At 35.3% G+C, this 20,490-nt stretch overlaps 2 pseudogenes across 1 annotated transcript; one reads left to right on the top strand and one right to left on the bottom strand.

Annotated features, from left to right (window-relative positions):
- Positions 1 to 2,341: 2,341 nt before the first annotated feature.
- LOC132189478 (DNA mismatch repair protein MLH1-like) lies at positions 2,342 to 14,055 on the bottom strand (annotated as a pseudogene). Its single transcript, XR_015909092.1, has 12 exons — positions 14,022 to 14,055; positions 13,497 to 13,647; positions 11,329 to 11,393; positions 8,599 to 8,668; positions 8,324 to 8,459; positions 6,644 to 6,738; positions 6,470 to 6,485; positions 5,711 to 5,886; positions 4,291 to 4,446; positions 3,553 to 3,727; positions 2,991 to 3,153; positions 2,342 to 2,708 (listed from the first exon to the last, which is right to left on the bottom strand). The product of XR_015909092.1 is annotated as a DNA mismatch repair protein MLH1-like (transcript).
- Positions 14,056 to 17,538: 3,483 nt separating this feature from the next.
- Positions 17,539 to 20,394, top strand: LOC132189690 (G-type lectin S-receptor-like serine/threonine-protein kinase CES101; annotated as a pseudogene).
- Positions 20,395 to 20,490: the final 96 nt, after the last annotated feature.

Below are 20,490 nucleotides of genomic sequence, written 5' to 3'. Positions count from 1 at the left end.
TATTGAAACTACATTGGGACAATGCCACTTACAAAAAAAAATATTTTTTTTTTTGTTGTTTTGTGCCTTGAATATCTCAAGTCCTTCACGTGGGGCCCATCAAGATTTGTCTCGTTTGTTTTGGCCTTTTGAAGTTGTAGCCGACTCTTTCTTTTTTCCTTCTTTGAGTTGGTTTTGGATTTGCAATACTTATCCTTTTAGGAGAAGTAAACCAATTTGCTAACTATAAAAAGAGAGGCTTTGCAACATGGTAACTGGGGAGAAAAATTAGAAGCCACATATCTCATTAGAGTTTTCTCACTTTGTTGTGCCTTGTGGCACCTAGAAAAGAAGAGAGTTTTTTTTGTCAATTTTTTCTCTCTTTTGTGTGAGAGTAAGATTTGGGTATATTGGAACTTTGGGTTTTGAGTGATTTCCTCCCCGTTATCTTTGTACTCCAACTTTTGTTAGTGAATTTTCTCCGAATCATCTCTGCCAGTGGATATAGGTTTGTTAAGCTGAACCACTTAAATCTTGGTGTCGTGTGTGATTTTTTTTTTTTTTTTTTCTAAGCAAATAAGGAGCAGGTACAAGGATTAAAACACCAAATAAGGGTTGGGCTCCCCAACAATACACCCAAAACGAAAATTACAGTGCAGAAAATACACACAAATGGTAGGCAATGGGTCATAAATCTTTGTGTCGTGTGTGATTGATTTGTTTTCTATTTTACTCTTTTCTGTTTCTTTTGGAATCCTATATTTTAATTCTGTTTACAACATTTTTCAACGTCTCTCTCTTAATTTCTCTCACCAGTCACAGCGCATCTTCCACCCCAACTTTCATTTCCCACTCTCTCACTCTCGCTCACCAGACAAGCAATAATCTAAAGTATTTGGGTATATTTGATTCTTCAATAGTTTCTTCCTTTTGCAATCTTACTCAATAGTTGCTACTTGATTCTTTTTCCCTTCATTTGGATCTGTTCTAATTGAATCTAGGTCTTTTTAATGATTGCTCTCTCTGATCACAAAGGACCTGAAATTTTTTAATTTCTAACGCTTAAACATATATGCAATTTTAAGATTTTAATAATTATGAGATTTATAATTAGTTATGTGTTACTTTTATATATATATATATATATATATATATATATATATATATATATATATATATATATATATGAGCTTGCTCACGAGTCTAACCGAGTCGGCCGAGCTTGCTTCATTTAATATTCGAGTTAGGATATATGTTTACGAAGCGTTTCATTTAATAATCAAGTCGAGCACAAGCCGAGCTTATACGAGCCGATCCCGAGCGAGCGGCTTGTTCACTTAACACCCCTCTGCCACTCCTGCTAGTTTCAAACATTTTACAGTTTCATCTCAAATTTATATATATATATTTTTTATAAGAAAAACTACATTAATTTTTCCCAATTAAGGTTTCAGAAAATTACAACGATTCTCCATTGGTTTGAATTAGACAAGTTTGCTTATATTAGAAAATACTTTACATCACTTATCTAAGAGCATGTTTAGAATTGCATTGAGAAATAAAATTTGTCAAAAATTGACCTATATGCATGTATGAAACAACATATCTTCGGCCGCTTCGGCCGCCACCCCCACTTTAGGACCATAGAAGCAAACAGAATATAACAAAGCAATGTTTTTGTTAAAATTTTCAATTACAAGTAGTATCAGCCACGGCAATGGATGGGTGTCAGGCCAGCCATGTCGGTGGCAAGATGCCTCGACACCCCATGATGATTGGGTGAGAGATGCAATAGAGCAAAAATAATGCACCAGATCTTAGTCCTAATGTTTACTATAGGCTAGATAGTCTCAGAAGTCGGACCAATTGATTTCTATTTGATACAAAGTAGTGATTGTTGTATTAGTTTGTAAATATAATAAGTGTCATGTGACGGTCGACATTTTAATGGTTAATGTGATAAGTGTCATATGAATTGTCATGTTAATTTGTAAAAAAACTTATATTAAAAGTAATAATACCCCTGACAACTCTTAAAATTAAAAAAAAAAAATTAAAAAGGTCCAAGTGGAGTGCTGCTAGGAATACTAGGAATACTATACTTTTATTATAAAATCTCTTATAAACTGATGTGATAATCCATAATTGATAAAATGATTAGTTAGTCACTCACTTATCAATTATACACTCTTAATAATTTTGCCAATTATTAACTGTCATGTCGGTTTATAAGAAAATTATCAAATATAAGTTGCTAGGAATACAACTAATATCCGATCACTCATTCTTTTTTTTTTCTTTCCTTTTCTTTTTTTATTTTTTTTTATTTTTTATTTTTTATCTATTCAAACGAGGGAAAGGGTAAAAGGGAAACAATCAAACTTGAAAAGTGTTCCATAGATGGGAGATGTCTGTGTTCCTCACCAGGGTTGCGTTTGGATTGTATCCTAGTATTTCACAATGGTTAGTAAAATGATGCATTAAGTGTGGGTCCCACAATTGTAGTCACTAAAAGATATACAAAGCTTACAAAGAAACCCAATACACAGTGGACCACTGGCTACCAAAAAGCATTTACAAGCCAAGCTAAATGGTATAGACTGAATTAGACTTATCACTGAGAGCAGCAGCCTCATGAAACAGCCAATGCTTCTCCAACTTTGATCTTACCAAAACTATTCTTGTTAGCATCTTTCAAAGATCTTGTAAAGCTTCTCTAATGAAGCTACCTGTAGAAGGCAAGGGGATATACATCATTTCACACCCAGACCATCCCAACATTCTTGAACAAAAAAAAAAAAAGATCTTCATAATGTTTGTCAACTGAGAAGGAAGCTGACAAAGGATGAGGCTTCCCCCCCAGCACTCATGCACCTTGATAACTTCCAGCCCAGGTCATAGCTCAAGATGCTTCTTCCTTTTAGTTATTCCCGAATTTTTTTGTTTTTTCTTCTTATATATTGAGAAACTACTGTAGTCAATAAGATGCTCCTTAATGGAATAAAAATTACCCGGACAAGGGTTCCATTTGAAGCCATAGAAGTAGGTGGCTTGAAAAAGAGTCTGATGATGGAAACAAGACGTGCTGGATTGACCATTCACGCTGGGCCCATGCAGTCTCTGCCTCCGAAAGTAGTTCGTGCTCGATCTCATTCTCCATTAGGTCGTCATCCCCTGAAAATGCCACAAAGCAGTCTAAGGTTGGAGGCCAAAGGAGAAGAAAAGAAAGGACTAATAACAATGATAAGTTGAACAAGGAGGGGGGAAGGTTGCACACAAAGTTTTTCAATTTTGACTGGACTAATGTGTGTGTGGACACTTGAACTGAAAAAATGAACCAAATTATAACGAGGGCAACATTTCATTTAGTTGCTAGATGTCCGATATTTTTTTCATCCATGTTTCTGATGTGTTTACCATTGATAAAAAGCTTGATTTTCAGGCATGCAACTCAATCATGATATCATGGTTCCTAGGCAATTCTGGTCAATGGTTTTCAAGGAACAAGAAAAGCCAATATGTGACGTAATGGAATATGAGATACCATGAAAGCTCAGCAGCGAACAGCCATACCTATGTCATCAGAGGCTTTTTCTTCATCTTCAAGATTCCTGAGAGGTTTTCTCTTTTTGTAGAACTGCAAACCATCACCTGATGGATTGGGTAACATAGGAGGATGCATAGCATAGAAGTTTCCAAGAGCAGCTGAAACTGATTGGAAGCAATTTTTTTCATCCTCCCAGTCAACCTAAGACAATAATAAACCACAGTTCACAAGAAATAAGGAACATATCTCATCCAAGGAAAAAGGAATGCCAGCACTGATATTGAGACTCCTCATGGTTCACCCATCAGTGTCTTCACAATTGAATAAAGAGATCACACCATGTGATTATGTGAATTTCAGCTCTCATGATCTAATACAGGCATAAGATATGTGATCTCTCATACTTGACATCAGACTTGGATACAGTGGAAGTAGACCCCCATTTGTTCATAGCCGCATATTATAATCTATCTGACCAAGATGCATTCCAGCCCCAAATGATCACCAGAATAGAACACAAGGAAAAATATTTTAAATATTGATAAAGAATAAAAGTAGCATAGATGTGGCTGTATGCATCTGTATGAGTGTACATGTGTGTTGATACATGTTTCAAAGTATGTGGGTACTGAGGGAACATTCTTTTCAGAGCAGAAACTGACAATGTCTTTCAGATCAATAATCATCATCCAAAAGATCAAGATTGTACAGAAGGGAAAGAAATAAGCATAGAAGAACAAGTTATTACAAACTTTGGAACCTACATCATTGCCCAAACAAAGGGTGAATTCCGGGAGGCGATCAATGTCAGGAGTGTACTGGTCAAGTACCACTGGAAGTCTAGACAAATTCCCATGTTTATCAATATGAATGCAGAAATACTCCTCTAACATTTCCATCTTTTGCTTGAGCAACTCGATCGGTATTCATCAGGAGAAGCATCAAAAAACAATGTTCGCTAAAAAATTAATCAAATGTGGGTTATGAAACGAGAAATGTGCTTCCCGAAATCCTTTACAAATCTATGCTAAAAATACTCTACTCACATTCATGATGGATAATGAGAATCATCAGAGTCGAAACTACAAAACTGGTAATAAACACAAAACTCACACGGTTAAAGTAGGGAAAAGAAGCTAAAAGTGGAGAGAGAAAGAAGAAGCTAGGAAGAGAGAAGGCAAGGGAAGAGAAAGGGAGAAGAAGAAGAAACTAAGAGAACAGGAAGAGTGAAGAAAAGGGGGGGAAGGGGGAAGAAAAGAACCAATTATTCAGTTTTTTTTATTCCATCAGTCTGCCTCAATCAGAGTTAAGCATGCTTAAATAGACTCGCCACTAAACCCTAATACAACGCCATTTATTGACTTGCTAACATAATCTAGGGCAACACTCATTTATTGAATTACAAAAACACTCTTTACTCTTAATACATAAATAAAATATACAATTAAATACTAATAACCTAGAACCTGAATAAAATTAGGTGAACCGATATTTCATGCTTCGTCTCTTGCATCACTCAAACTCTATTATAATGTCTCAAAGTATTTCAAAAGAAACTCAAGATGTCAAGAAATCAAATTAAATCATTTAAGGTCGATTATTGAAGTACAAGGAGAAGAGTATTCTGTAAATTGAAAGGGTTACTCCTTCCTTTTGCTTATGTTTACTCAATCTGGAAGAGAGCTTACAACCTCCAAATATTCTTACTCTATGATTAAGTAATACTCAATAGACACTGTAGACCTGATATATGTATACCCAAAGTTGTGAATGCTAAGATTTAATGCTGCTGTATAATGTGCATGTCTGTAGATGAACACTTGGAATATGAACATGCATTGACCCCTTTCAGCCGTCTCGTGTTACCAAAAACAGCTTAAAATAACAGCAGAAATCAGAAAGAAAAAGAAAATTCTTATGCCGACTGATGCAACACCTTCATATACATTTAAACAAAAAAAAAAAAAAGGTAATAAGAAAATTCAGTTGGAAAAGAAAAATCCTCGTGTACAAGGCAGTTTACAAAATGTTCACCTAAAAATTACTACGTAAGTTTAAAATCCAATAAAATCTACAAAAGAAGGAAAAGGAATTCCATTAAAAGCAAGTATCTACACTGTAATTTAAAAAGAGAAACATATAATGAACATAAGATATATGAGATCAATCCAAAGGAAGAGCCTAACTTACTTCTGCAATTTTTTCTATTAGGTCATTATTCTCATGGCCTTCTGGATCTAAATTTTCTTCTTTCAATGCCAACATAAGCAACTCAGACATGCAGTGGAGCCGGCTCACTTAATTGTATAGCATTAAAATGGGAAAACCGGCGCAGAACTTGCTGGTACATGAGCTCTTTGCTGTGAGTTCATTAAAACAGAAAAACAGACAATCAAGTAAGTCATATAACAGGTCAAAAATTCCGGGAGGCATGAGAATCATATATCTAGCACCTACTAAATCCAAGACCAATGAACCATATTGAAAAAAAACAAAAGTCCTCCCACCAATCTTAAAACTAATTACAGCAAACCATAACCCTAACCACAATCGCGGCACCTGCATGCCATAGTTTTGATGTGCTACCACTAAAAGCTGGTTTACAAAGTATTCCTATGTTTTTTTTTTTTAGTTGGGGGTTGGCAAAGAGGAGAGATTAGGGAAAAAAGGAATAAAACCGGAGAAAGGAGGGGGGAAAAGAAAAAGATAAAGGCACTTTTAAAAGCCCACTATCTTGTAGCTCATCAACTGGAGTTGTATTCAAACTTGGAAGCTTTGTTAAATGAAAATTAAACCTTCATAATTGAAAAATTAATTTAAAAAATTACAATGCTGGATCTTGGTAAGAAATCTATCATGATTCATATGTATATATGGTTTTCTGGATAGTTAACCTTTAGATTATGTGGAATTTCAAGAAAAATACAAGAGTTATTACCAGACACAACATCCAGCAGACCTGTAAAAACATATCTCAGTATGTTTCTTACCAAATGCTTTACTTATCAAAAAAAAAAAAAAAAAAAACATATCTCAGTATGAACCAGCAGCTAGATCTACCTGACTCAAGGAAAAGCTCGTATGTCTAACAGTCAAAAAAATGTGTAAAAATCTCACCAGAATGATAATTGCAATCGATTTCTTTAATAAGCTTCTGAACGCTTGTAATATCTGCAGTCTCCTTCAGGTTTCTTCTTTATCTAACGGAGGACCTACAATTGGAATTTTTATTTTCCTCAATGAGAATGTAAGTTACCAACCACGCACTTACAGCATATTAACATTATTTTAAATAAAATGTCAAGAGACAAACAAATACGGTAAGACACTCCAACCTCCCATCTATGAATTTTATTGAAAATACATGGATCTCCCTCGCGGGGACGTAACCCGTGTACATTATTATACTTAGGGGCACCTTTACGCTTTTAATGATAGTTGTCGATTACTTATTTAAAAAAATTATTATTCATCTGATTAAATAGTACTACATTATTATTATACTTTTGTATAAGTAAATCTATCTCATTAAATAGCACAGAGGGGCACAACCCAAGTACATAATGAGTATATAAGAGAGATCTCCTATAATAGAGGAAAAAAAAAAAGAAAAAAGAAAATAAGTCTAAATTTTTTGTAAAACTAGGAAAGTGAGGACTAATATACGCCGTCATCCATGCATAGAAGGACTTGAACATAACGGATTTTACTTCTACCATCAAAATCTCGGAATCTTCAAAGTGCCTCACATTACGCTCTCTCCAAATGCACCGCATTAAGCACAACGGGGAGTCATCCTCTGAGCTTCTAAAATGTTACGGCTTCCCACCTAACCTCTCCAATTAACCTGTTACTCTATTACCTTCCTAGGCATAACTCACTCTACACCAAAAAGACAACATTGAAACCCATAAGTCTCTTGCCACCTCACAATAAAGAAGAAGATGATCTATGGACTTTCCACTCCTCTTGCACATACAATACTAGCATACCACTATAAAGCTCCTCTTCCTCAAATTATTCAAAGTTAAGATCCTTCCTAAAGCCAATGTCCAAACAAGAATGCCACTCTCAAAGGAACTTTACCTCACCAAATACTCTTCCAATAAAATAGGGAGCCAACATGAAGGGATAGTGCATGATAAAAGGATCTTACTTCAAACTTGAAAGAAGGAGATGAAGCTTCTTCCGTTGGGATAAGTCATGGGTGTTGTGTTAAACACCTCTTTTTTTGTGACATGGCAACTTCAGCTTCTTATTTTTTATGACCTAGCTATGAGTTTCTTAACAATGTGATGTGCCGGTTTTTTTGGCTTATGTGGTAGTAAAGTGACATGGCAATGACAGCTTGTGCATTATCGTGTCAAAGGGGTGAGACATGGTAGACGAAAAAGTAAAAAAGTTGGATAGAAATCAGACAAACACATCACGTGTTATTCACAACAACACATGTAAAACACAATTCTACTTCTTTAAGAGACTTTGATAAGAGTCTTAAGATATAGAGTTCTTAGATGTATAGTTATCTAGAGTTCTATTGTAAACAAGCTAGTATAGTGCTCTTAAGTTGAGTTGTAAATCAAACTACATATGTAACCTCTATATATATCAATAGATTCACACAAGAGAACGTACGGTTGAAACCTATTACAATGTATTTGTAGTGCTCTCATAGGGATCTATTTGAAATTGAGACAAAACCTAAGAACCTGATTACTGAAATTGGAAACCTGGGGACTAAAATTGATTTTTCCCTTAATGTAAAGCAAAAGCTTATAAACCAAAAATGGATCCTACCTCACAGCATCCAAACTAGGATTCTTTTGAAGTGGTCCACGAGGCTTAGCTTGCAAGTAGGCATCTAACCTTCCAGCAGGATCAGATGAATCTGTTCTAACCATTTTACGCACCGGAACTTTTTGTGATTTTGATCCTATCAATTACATTATGAGGCACTTCAAAAATGAGGGAACTCCCAAAATGTGAGCAACTATGAGTAATAGAATATACTAGGAATATGAAGGCAACTAAGGACAAGCAACACAATCAAAAGGAGAACACCTTCACCATACCAGATTGTGAGGGGCTGAAAGTAGAATCCTTATCCAGAGCAATTTTATCATATGGAGATGGTTCTACTTTCTGCCACACCATGAGACAAAAGATGCCAAAGAATACAAGTTATCAAGCTACAAATATGGTGAAATTGAATGACCACGTGCTTAGTCAAACTAAATGATTTTGGAATACTAATCAAGTGATTAAATTCATCATATCCTATTAGCTTAGAATTTTGGGAAAAGTGACAATTGTCATGATATTAGACCAGGTGATCTTAAGTTCAAACCTGTCTCCACTCTCCCATTTAAAGTTCAAAATAATACACCCTACTCATTAAAAGTTTGGGGTTTGTTGCGTAAGGGGTTGTTAGAATCTTGACTAAATGATTAAAGTCATTGTCAATGGCAATTTATCAATGAAAAATCAAAGGACACATGCAGCTTAGATCAAAGTGTCTTCCACAGAAAAGTCCAGGGAGCATACAAACAGATTGGTTTAGTGCGAACACTACAACTCTCAAGTTCTAGTGGCAGCTCCGTAATTTGGATCATTCATATGGAAAATGAGATTTTGTCAAGCCTGATTCTCATGACATTAAATGCAATCAACCTTATATTACTTAAATGGGCAATTATTGGCTTTGGTAACAGCTACATGTTTACATGATCAAATGAAACTTTAGGGTTACCCTGTCTAACTAAGTTGATAGGAGCATCCTTTGTTGATGAAAATGGTGTCCCAGGTCAAAGAAGCACAGGACCTCTTCACATTCTAGACAAGGGTTTGGGATATAATCTTTCTTCATTAGAAGTTTTGGAGTTTCAGGTGGTTTTGCACAGTTTTTTAATACTATTATTTAAGTGGCTCTAAATGATCCAAAGAAGTACGAACAGCTTCTTTCCATTTGTGAAAGGATTAATTTCTCTTAACTATTTAATCGAGTTCCTTTAAGGATTTAAAATGTGGAATGGTTAGGGGAGAAGTGCCAAACTAAATTATGTAATCTAATCACTATAAGACAACTATTGTAAATGTTTTAAAATGATTCTAGAATCTGATTGACCGAAGAGATCTTCGCGGAATTGAAACATCAGAAATTGAGCACAATTTATCAAAAGAAATGGAGTACTGCTTATTTGTGCTATACTACTAATACTTGTATTCGCTACGCTATTCTGCCCTAGCCCGACTGAGGGAGAATTATGGGGCATGTGTATATACATACATATATAATGCTGATTCAAGCAAGCATACTATGCTGAATTACCTCACCATTAAATTAAAAATTAATAAAAAGCAAATATAAACCTGGTTAATTGAAAATTACACCATTAGAACCCACCCTCAAAAGAGGAAAAAAATAATAATAAAAAAAATGGGAAACTTCAGAAAACCCCCCTGAACTTTCAGCGATTTTGACAAATCCCTCATGAATTTCCAAAACTCTCACTTAGGCCCCCTAAACTTTGGTTTTCTCTCACTTTGGACCATTTTAACGTTAAAGTCAAACAATTTGACTTTTTATACCTATTTTACCCTCCCCAAAACTACGTCGTTTTGTGTCCTAAAATTACAACACCTACCCAGCCCAAAACGACGTCGTTTTAGGGATTAATTTTTTTTTTTTTTTTAAAGAAAAAAAAGCAAAATAAATAAATATAAAAAAAGAAAAAAAAATCGAGGGTGGCTGGAGCCACTCCCTGGCCGATCTGGGGGTGGTTCGACCACCCCCATGGCCAAGGGGGTGGTTCGGCCACCCCTTGGCCCCAAAAAAAAAAAGAAAAAAAAAAGGGATCGGGGTGCTTTGGGGGTGGCCGGACCACCCCCAAGGGGCTGGGGTGGTTTCGGCCACCCCATACCGGCCGTATGGGGTGGCCGAAACCACCCCCAGGCCCTTGGGGGTGGTCCGGCCATCCCCACGATCCCCCCACCCCCCCTCCCCCCCACCCCCGCGTTTTTTTTTTTTTTTTTTTTTTTTCGGCCTTTTGGGGGTGGCCGGACCACCCCCATGGCCAAGGGGGTGGTCCGGCCACCCCCAGACCAGCCAGGGGTGGCTGAGCCACCCCCGATTTCTTTTTCTTTTTTTTTTTCTTTTTTTTTAAAAAAATTTATTTTTTTTCTTTTTTATTTTTTAATATTATGCTCAAAACGACGTCGTTTTGGGTTGGGTGGTGATGTAGTTTTGAAGCTCAAAATGGTGTAGTTTAATTTGGAGTAAAACCGATGTAGTTTTGTTTAAGTCCAAAACGACGTAGTTTTAGTTGAGGGTAAAATGGGTATAAAAAATTAAAATGGTCCAAAGTGAGAAAATCAAAGTTCAGGAGGCCTAAGTGAGAGTTTTAAAAATTCAGGGGGGGTTTGTCAAAATCGTTGGAAGTTTAGGGGGGCTTTCTGAAGTTTCTCTTAAAAAAAAAATAACAAAAACATGCCCGACATAGAAAAGGAACCTTTGCTATTGCCAGATTTCAAAAAATATCTCCCAAAATACCTCAAAAAAAACGTTTACCATGCAGCAATTTAGGGATGAAATTTCAACCAAACCTCAGCAAGAGAAGTTTGAGTATTTTTATATTTTACAAAAAGAATAACCTCACTGAAATTCTATTTTAACTCTTTTCAAGGTGGGCATAGGAGGCAACAATCTACAATATATACATGGTTCAAAGAAGCAGATATTTTTCTTATCAAATACTTTAAGGCATCTAGTTTGGAGTTTGGTGACCAAGCTTGCTGGGAAGTACCTGTTCCTGAAATGTCCGTGCCTCATTGGAGTTTCAATAATAACTTCCTGATTTAAAAGGCTTACCTGCATTTCAACACATAGAATCCATCAATATAGAATTCTAACAATGTTGACAAAGACTAATATTCTCCACTGATTTTTTTTTCTGTAAGGAACAACAACAACAACAACAACAAAAAGCAAGCACAACTGAATATGTTCTGCTTTTTCACTTCATAAATCAGAAGGCACTCTTGCATGTTTCGATACATGGCATACATAGTGAAATTGAGGCAGATGGACCAACACCAAGTAGAATGTCTACGTGTATACAAAATGACTCAGAAATCTAACCAAGTATGAAGTATACAGAATGGCGCATCCCAAATACTGCTATGCTTCCACTGCATCTCCTACTGTTTTATTTTTATTTTTTGATAAGTAAGTTTTTTGACCCCATGGGAAAGGGGAAGGGGAGATTCGAATTAGTGACCAACTACATGATTCTAAAAATATAAATAACAGAAAAGAAAAAAAAAAACAAATAATTTCTTAAGTGTGCTACCATTACAACATGGGTGTATTTCATCTCTGTTTTAAAACATAAAACTTTCCAGCCTGCACCCTTAAAAGAAATTGCTGGTGGGGTTTTTTTTTTTTTTTTTTTTTTTAATTTTATTTCCTTTCTTCTCCCCCCTAGGAAAAGTCATGACCTTCTTTCAGTTCTAGGTTTTTATTAAAAACGGGATAATTTGGAGGATTGGTAATGGAGCTAAGGTGCGTATTTAGGGAGAGAAGTGGATCCCGTGCCCAAGTACTTATATGATTCAATCTCCACCACATGGGTTAGCGGCTGATGCCAGGGTTAATGAGTTGGTGGATACCAATTTGCATTGCTGGAACTCACCCCTTTTAGAAACTATTTTCACATCTGATGAGCACAAGATCATAAAAACAATTCCCATCAGTCTCACCAATCAATCTGACTTACAAATCTGGAGGGGAACCTGTAATGGGATTTTTTCGGTTAGGAGCGCATACCATTTGGTTAAGGAGATGGAAGACATCCAGCAACCTGGTGGATCCTCACAACCAAGTGATAGTATAATTTGGAGTGGAATATGGAATTTGCAAATCTCAAATGCGGGGAAAAATTTTATGTGGAGAGCATGCCATAATTTTTTACCAACAAAGGAAAATTTATTGCGAAGAAAGGTGGTGAGTGATCCGATGTGCCCTCTATGTAAGTTGGAAGTCGAAACCACTTTTTCACATTTTATGGGGATGTCCATCTGCATCTGATGTTTAGGGAGTTAGCAGTAGGGTATTCCAAAAGAGCACTTTTTCTGGTCCGAGATTTCTACAAGTTGCTGAGGGGGTTTTTCAAACTTTTGGTGGGGATGAGTTTTGTGTCTTTGCAGAAACTGCCAAGAGAATTTGGTTCAGACGGAATGCATGGATCCATGATGGTGTCTTTCTACATCCTAATGCTATTGTGAAAGAAGCGACGGATTCGCTTGAAGAATTTCATAGTACAAATTGAGATGCAGCTGATTGTTCATCAAGGATAGACCGACGGAAGCAATGGGCTAAACCCATGAATGGTTGGTGCAAGTTGAATTGTGATGCATCGATAAATATGAGGGAGGGAAGAATGGGATTTGGTATGATTGTGAGAGACAGTAGAGGTGTGGTGATTGTAGCAAGAAGTTTATCAAAGATGGGCTCATTGGAGTCGGCTGCAGCGGAGACTATGGCCCTCTACTTTAGTGTCAAACTTTGTGTTGAATATGGAATACAACAGATCATTGTTGAGGGTGATGCCAAACAGGTGATAGATGCGGTACAAGCTTCGGGTGAAAATTCTAGTATTTTTGGTCAACAAGTGGGAGATGTTTTAGTTGTCTTAAATTCTTTTGCTAATTGGAAGGCTTGTCATGTGAATAGAGAGGCGAATAGGGCAGCCCATGAGTTGGCCAGATTGGCTATTTTACAAGTCATAGATACTACTTGGCAGGAGGATTTGCCTTCATGTATCAGTGATATTGTTTTGTCAGAGCATTTGCTCTATCAATGATCCATTTAATTATAATATGTCTACAACTTATTCAAAATGTTTTTATCTATAAGAAAAAAAAAAAAAAAAAAAAAAAAAAAAAAGACATAAAAAATCCTGGAAACATGTACCTCTCTCTTTGTTGGGTGCACATTGACATCAACATGTTCAGGTGGCAATACAACAGATACATATATACGAAGGGTTTTGATGCTTTAGGCAAGGTTGCAGCATAAACAATTTCAATAGCTCTCTTCAAAGCAGTGCATTCTACCAATGTATCTGAACAAAGAGGGGAGAGGGAAAAAGATAAAAGAAAAAGTGAGAGTTCTTATATAATTTCTATACTCTACCAACACTAAAGTATACTGAAAAACTAAAAAGAACAGAGTTTGGGAACTCTTAATAGAAGATTGAATAAATACAAAATAACATGGTTCCCAGTCAATTTTCTCACGCAAATAAGAGCGAGAGAGAGAGAGAGAGAGAGAGAGAGCAATATCTAGATCTTTCAAACTTTGCCATCCATAAAAGCATATTTCATTTGCAGATACTTATTCTTTGCTGTTCCAAAGGGAATTATATTAAGAAAATAACAGTGCTAAAAGATTGAGCAAACAGAAGCAGGAATACTAGGGAAAAAATGGCACTGTTACCGCTAGGAGACTGATTAAGCAATAACACAACCATTAAAGATGATGTTTGTATGGGGCAACAAGGACAGATCATCAATGATGCAAAGTCTCTGATGAATTGCGGAATTCAATGGAAAATTGGGTGTTAAAATCCAATCTTCCAGTGAATAAAGATCAATCTCATATTCGATGGTAGTTGTAACTTGTAAAAGCCAACTTATAAGTGTGAAAAAAATGTATTAAAAAATGAGAGTAAATGTATCATTTTTTTTTTCTTTCTGTATAATCTTGAAATTGTACTAATTACTTAGCAAGTCATTAAATATTTGTTGGCCACCTCAAAATTTGGTAGGCGCCCAAAGGAGCTGAGACTTGTGTCAATAATTGGGATAACATGGATAACTTCTGCTATCAATGGACAATTACTCAATCTCAAATTAAATTAATAGTATTTATTCTATTGTTTTTAAAAATAAAAAAATAAAAATAAAAATTGGTATATTTAATGGTGCATATAAAGTAAATATTAATCAATATTTTAAAAAATTTAAATAATATTGAAACATGTTTTCATTTAAAATATAAAGAATCTATTCGCATCAACCGACCCTTGGCTCAAAAATATAATTGACTTGGCACGTCTTTCTTAAAGTTGTTTGACGTACATCACGGATTTTTCACCTCAAACCATGGTTCAAAGATATGCAATTTTATATTTTAATCTTAGTACTAATCAACTTACCAAGTCTTTATTAATATTGTTTGGCCTCCTAAACTTTTGTTGGCATTGAGAGGAAAAAGAAAGACTTGTTTCAATAATTGCAGCCATAACTTATCCCTAACATTTTTCAAAAAAAAAAAAAAAAGTCCATGTACTTCCTCAAATTACTATAAAAAATTGTTAATGTCTCCCCTAATACTGAAATACCTTTAATAAAATTAAAATTAAAAACAAAAATGAAAAAGGGAGTGAATTTAAAAATAAATAAAAATTGTTATACTTCATGAGAACAAAAGGTAGTTTCCCTTAATTAAAAATATGATTAAAATAATGAATGTTGGTAAATGATAGTTTTCCTTTCGTTCCTTTTTTTTTTTTTATCCCCTTCTTTCTCCCCCACTACTCACGCTTATGTCTTTCTTCTTCGTTTTTTTTTTTTTTTTTTTTTTTTTTTTTTTTAGTCCACTTAACCCTCTCAAACTACCACTCCATTAACAATTTACCTTCCAAACTATCAAAACAATGACAATGTACCCCCAATTTTTACAAAATGACAAAATTACCCTTACTAAAATAAAAATAAAAATACTAAAATTTAATATTTTTTTCAAATTTTTAAGGGTATTTTTGTCTTATTGAAAATTTTTTAGGGGCAATTTTGTCATTTTGCTTGCATTGGGGGTACATTGTCATTGTTTTTGTAGTTTTGAGGGTAAGTTATCACACTTGATAGTTTGATGGGTAAATTATCATTGAAGTAATAGATTGAGGGAATTAAATGGACTTTACCTTTTTTATTTATTTATTTTTCTTCTATTTTTCTCTTACTTTCCCACTCCACTAACTTTTCCGCACACATTTTTCTCTCATTTTGTTTTTCCACCACTCCACTAACTTTTCCGCTCACATTTTTCTCTCATTTTGTTTTTCCACCACTCTACTAGCTAACTTTTCCACTCACATTTTTCTCTATTTTGCTGTATCTTTATTCTCCTACACCCTCATCTTCATCAATCTTTCCACCTTCTTTCTATATTTTATTTATATTATTTTTCCCATGTGGCCATCACCTCAATACCACTCATGCTTATTTTGTTTTTACTTATCTTCATGGGTCCAGAGGATAGCAGTAAAAGCATTTAGCTCGAGGACTTAAAAACAAAAACATTTTTGGTACTTAAAAACATTTTTCATTTTACATACGTTTCTACTTATCGAGAATTCGACTTACTTTCTTTCTCACAAGTTTATAAAAAAACAACTCAGGTGAAGTCATTGATGCTATAGGCCAAGGAAACTAGAGACAAGCAACATCTAGAAGAGGAAAGGAATAAAGTTTTAAGTTTATTTAATGTGTTGTAATATTATTATGAAACGATATTATGGAATAGTTTTGTTAATAGAATTATTATAACCTCGTGACAAATGGGTAATATCTCCTTATTTAAAAAAGTCATAATATTCCTAATTCTATGTTGTTGCTAAAACCCTTTCAAGGCATTTCCGTTTATTCATGAAGAATATTTAACGGCTACTATGATCTGGAACTCCACTAACATAAACGTTGCAGTAGAAGTCTACGATAGTTCAAATGGCGATAAAAGAATATACATGAGGATTAGTATAAATCATCAGGGACGATGATGAGGTTCCACTATTCCTACCTATTATTTTTTATTTAGAAAAAAAAAAATTGAGAATTTTTAAAAGAGAAAAATGCAAAATCAGTCCCTGAAATTTACCTGATTTGCAATTAACTTCATGTGGTATTAAAATAAACTCAAAGATCCCTGAAGTATACTAAAAAACAATTTAGCCCCTACTATCAAGTTCCGTTTACTGACTTAACAGATTTTGATAGCGTAAAAAAATTAAAGGCAATAAAATTGTGATACTTGTCCTATTTAGATTAGTGTGACATTAATGGAATCTGTTAAATTAGTGGATGGAATTTGACTATAGAGACTAAATTATTTTTTTAGCATACATCAAGGACTTTTGAGTTCATTTAGATACCACAGGGATCTAATTGTAAATTAAGTAAACGACAATGACTAATTTTGCATTTTTCCTTTTTTAAAATATGACATGTAAACTTTTGTTACAATTTCAGGAAGAAAAAAAAAAAATATCACATCACAACTTTTATTGAGAGTTTTTCAATCATTACAATATTGGATCCAGAGTCTCAACAATTTGGTGCCTAAATTTCTAATAATCTGGACAATAAATGTGAGTTTTTTTGGGATAATATGAAGTTGGATTTTGACTTCTTTTTCTTTTTCTTTTTTTTTTTAAAAAAAAAAATTAAAAAAAAATGATAGGCCGGTAGACCAATTGTAGCTATCTTACCTAGATATGATCACAATAGCACCCACCCACTGGGAGCCGCACAAGAAGAGTCTGGACGGTGAAAACCGAATGCGCTCTCTTTAGTCCGATTAAGCTATAGTCAATTAACTCAAACCCACCATAACAACAATAAAAACTAAGATAGCAGATACTAATTACGCTACGTGGGGATGCGGAGATTCATATTAATAATTCCCTCGTCCTCATCCTTTCATTTTGCATTATTGCACCTAAAACTTGATTCACGCTGCAGCAGGCTCATGAGTGTTTCCGCCCACTTTCTCCTTTTCTTTTTTCTTTTTCTCCTCTCTTCAATTTTGGCGTGGAAAATAATACTAGGCGAACTGTTCAATAGCAGAGTAGTCTAAGGAGAGATAAATGAAAAGAAAATGAATTGTACGAACTTTGACCCATAAAATCTATGAAGCATCAAAATTAGCACCAAACTGAAATCTATTCCCAGAAATGGCCAGCCTGAAATCCCTTCTGGCTTCAATATTTCTCTCGGTTTTGTCATGTTTGTGTCTTGGAAATGCTCAGAACACAAACACCATCAAACCTGGTGATGATGAGGTTGCTTGCGGGTATTTGGCTTCAACTAATGGGAAATTTCATTTAGGCTTTAACCAGATTTTTGTGGATCGGCAAGTTTTACATTTAGCAATATTTTACGCAACAGGTCCACAAAACAAATGGGTATGGGTTGCTAACAGAGACAAACCTATACTATATGGCAAACCTTATAATCTCACGATGGACGCAGACGGCCTATTGAAGATTTTGCATGGTGGAGGGAGCCCAATTCTATTGAATGCTAATGCAGCAGCACCAAACTCCATCGCTACTCTAGAAAACGATGGCAACTTCATGGTGAGAGAGCTGGATTCTGATGGATCTACCAAGAGAGTCTTGTGGCAAAGCTTTGATTATCCAACAGACACACTTCTTCCTGGTATGAAACTGGGCATGAACTTTAAAACACAGCATAAATGGATGCTTACTTCATGGTTAACGGACAAAATCACTGCCCCCGGAGCCTTCTCTATTGAATGGGAACCTACAGCAAATAGGACAGGACAGCTGGTCATGAGACACCGAGGAGATATGTATTGGGTTGGGACAGAATCTGACATTCTGAATATTGGCGGTGTCAAACAATTTGACAAAGTGTCTAATGAGAATGAGAGTTATCTAAGTTTTTCTACAGGTGAGCGTGATTCGTGGTGGGCATTGATCTCAGATGGGCAACTTCAAGATTTCGGAGAGAAGATTTTAATGAAAAGTGGTATGTGTTTTGGTTATTCCTCTGATGGCGGGTGTGTGGAGCAAAATGTACCCAATTGCAGAAATAGCAATCAAACGTTCGAGAAAAGAAATGGTTACTTTGTTCCACTATCAGCTCATCATGTGGATTACAATTCAAGCATTAGTATTGGTGATTGTTGGGCTCGATGCAGGAGCAATTGTTCCTGCGTTGGTTTCAAGTCGCTAGAAAGTAATGGAATTGGATGCATATTCTACAATGGTCAATTTGAAGAAGATGGCAAACAAGACCAATTATATGTTCTAATTGAAAATGGTATGCCACTCACCTCCCCCACCCCTGCAGAGAAGAGATGGTGGATATGGATCATAATAGCAACAGTGGCTGTTTTAGTTGTAATCTTGGGATTCTTATGCTTTTTGTGGAGGAAAAAACTCCATGGTAAGAATCTTTTTTAGCTACTAAATATTAAATCAATTAATTTATAAACCCAGATAGGCATTGAGTTTAATTATGAATATTTTGTGCAGCAGGGGAGCAGGAAAGCAATGAGGATTCTGTATTACTTGAACTGACGAATTCAAACATATTTGGAGACGCAAATGAGATTAACAATGATGGGAAGAACGGTCATGATTTGAAAGTATTCAGCTTTGCGTCCATTGTGGCTGCCACGAACAACTTAATTTTCTACGGAAAATAAACTTGGAGTCTTGGACAACGTGGTTTTGGTCCCGTATATAAGGTAAGGCATATATATATATATATATATATATATATATAGCTCTTATTGCGCTTTTGTTAACAAGTTTCAAGCTCTTCCTTATATCACTAATTCGGGGGAAATTGCCTGAGGACAAAGAAATAGCTGTGAAGAGACTTTCTAGTAACTCTGGACAAGGATTAGTGGAGTTCAAGAATGAGTTTATACTCATTGCCAAACTTCAGCACATGAATCTTGTTAGACTTCTGGGTTGTTGTGTTAACAGAGACGAAAAGATGTTGATCTATGAGTATATGCCCAACAAAAGCTTGGACTTTTTCCTCTTTGGTTCGTCATGCTTTATCTTTTTCTTTGCTTCGATCACATTACTTTCACTTTAGTTGTATCTCAAGGATGAACTAACTATCTATACAAAACTTTATAGATCCAAAGAAAAGAGAGCTTTTGGATTGGAAGCGACATTACAACATCATTGAAGGCATTGCTCAAGGGATTCTTTATTTGCATAAATACTCTAGACTAAGGATTATTCATAGAGATTTGAAAGCAAGTAACATCTTACTTGATGATGATATGAATCCCAAAATATCGGATTTTGGCATGGCCAGGGCTTTTGGGCGAAACGATGCTGAAGCAATATTGTGAGAGTAGTTGGAACATAGTAAGTAGACATGCACTTGTTATGTCCCTAGCTAATTTATCCTCAAAACCTAAAATATTTCTTACATTATTGGTTGTAGTGGATATATATCACCAGAGTATGCCATGGAAGGGAATTTTTTAGAGAAGTCAGACGTATACAATTTTGGAGTTCTAATGTTGGAGATTATCAGTGGCAAAAAAAATAGTTGCATTTGTCATCCTGAACGCCCCCATAAACTTAGCAAGATATGTAAGTATGCTACATCTCTTTTTTTTTTTTTTTGAGCTACATCTCATATTTATTTTATTTGCTTTGTACTTGTTGACACTATCATGCTTGGGTTCTATATGTTCAAATTGAACTGGAGAATAAATTGTGGGACATGGATTGGTTGCAGGCTTGGGAATTATGTAGAGAAAATAGAACTTTGGAGCTAATGGATTCGACTCTGGTTGAATCCTATTATGCCCTCCAGATTTTGAGATGCATTCATGTGGGTCTCTTATGCGTACAAGAGTTAGCAACGGATAGGCCAACCATGTCTGATGTTGTCTCTATGCTTACCAATGAACTATGTCACTTCCTACTCCCAAACAAATAGCATTTTCTACTCAAAGAAATTTGATAGAGACAAATTTACCTAGTTGTTCAACAGCAAGTATAACCATTTCAGAGATGGATCCCCGGTAAAGATGGAGACCTCAACATACAGATAAATTGATGCAGAATGAGACAAGGATAAATTGGTCCTTCAGTTTTATTTATGTTATTAATTTTATTAGTAAT

This window comes from Corylus avellana, chromosome 9 (genome assembly GCF_965113065.1).
Source record: "Corylus avellana chromosome 9, dhCorAvel1.hap1.2, whole genome shotgun sequence".
Lineage (NCBI taxonomy): Eukaryota > Viridiplantae > Streptophyta > Magnoliopsida > Fagales > Betulaceae > Corylus > Corylus avellana.
The sequence above is the reverse complement of the archived record's forward strand: the minus strand, read 5'-3'. Positions and strand labels throughout refer to the sequence as shown.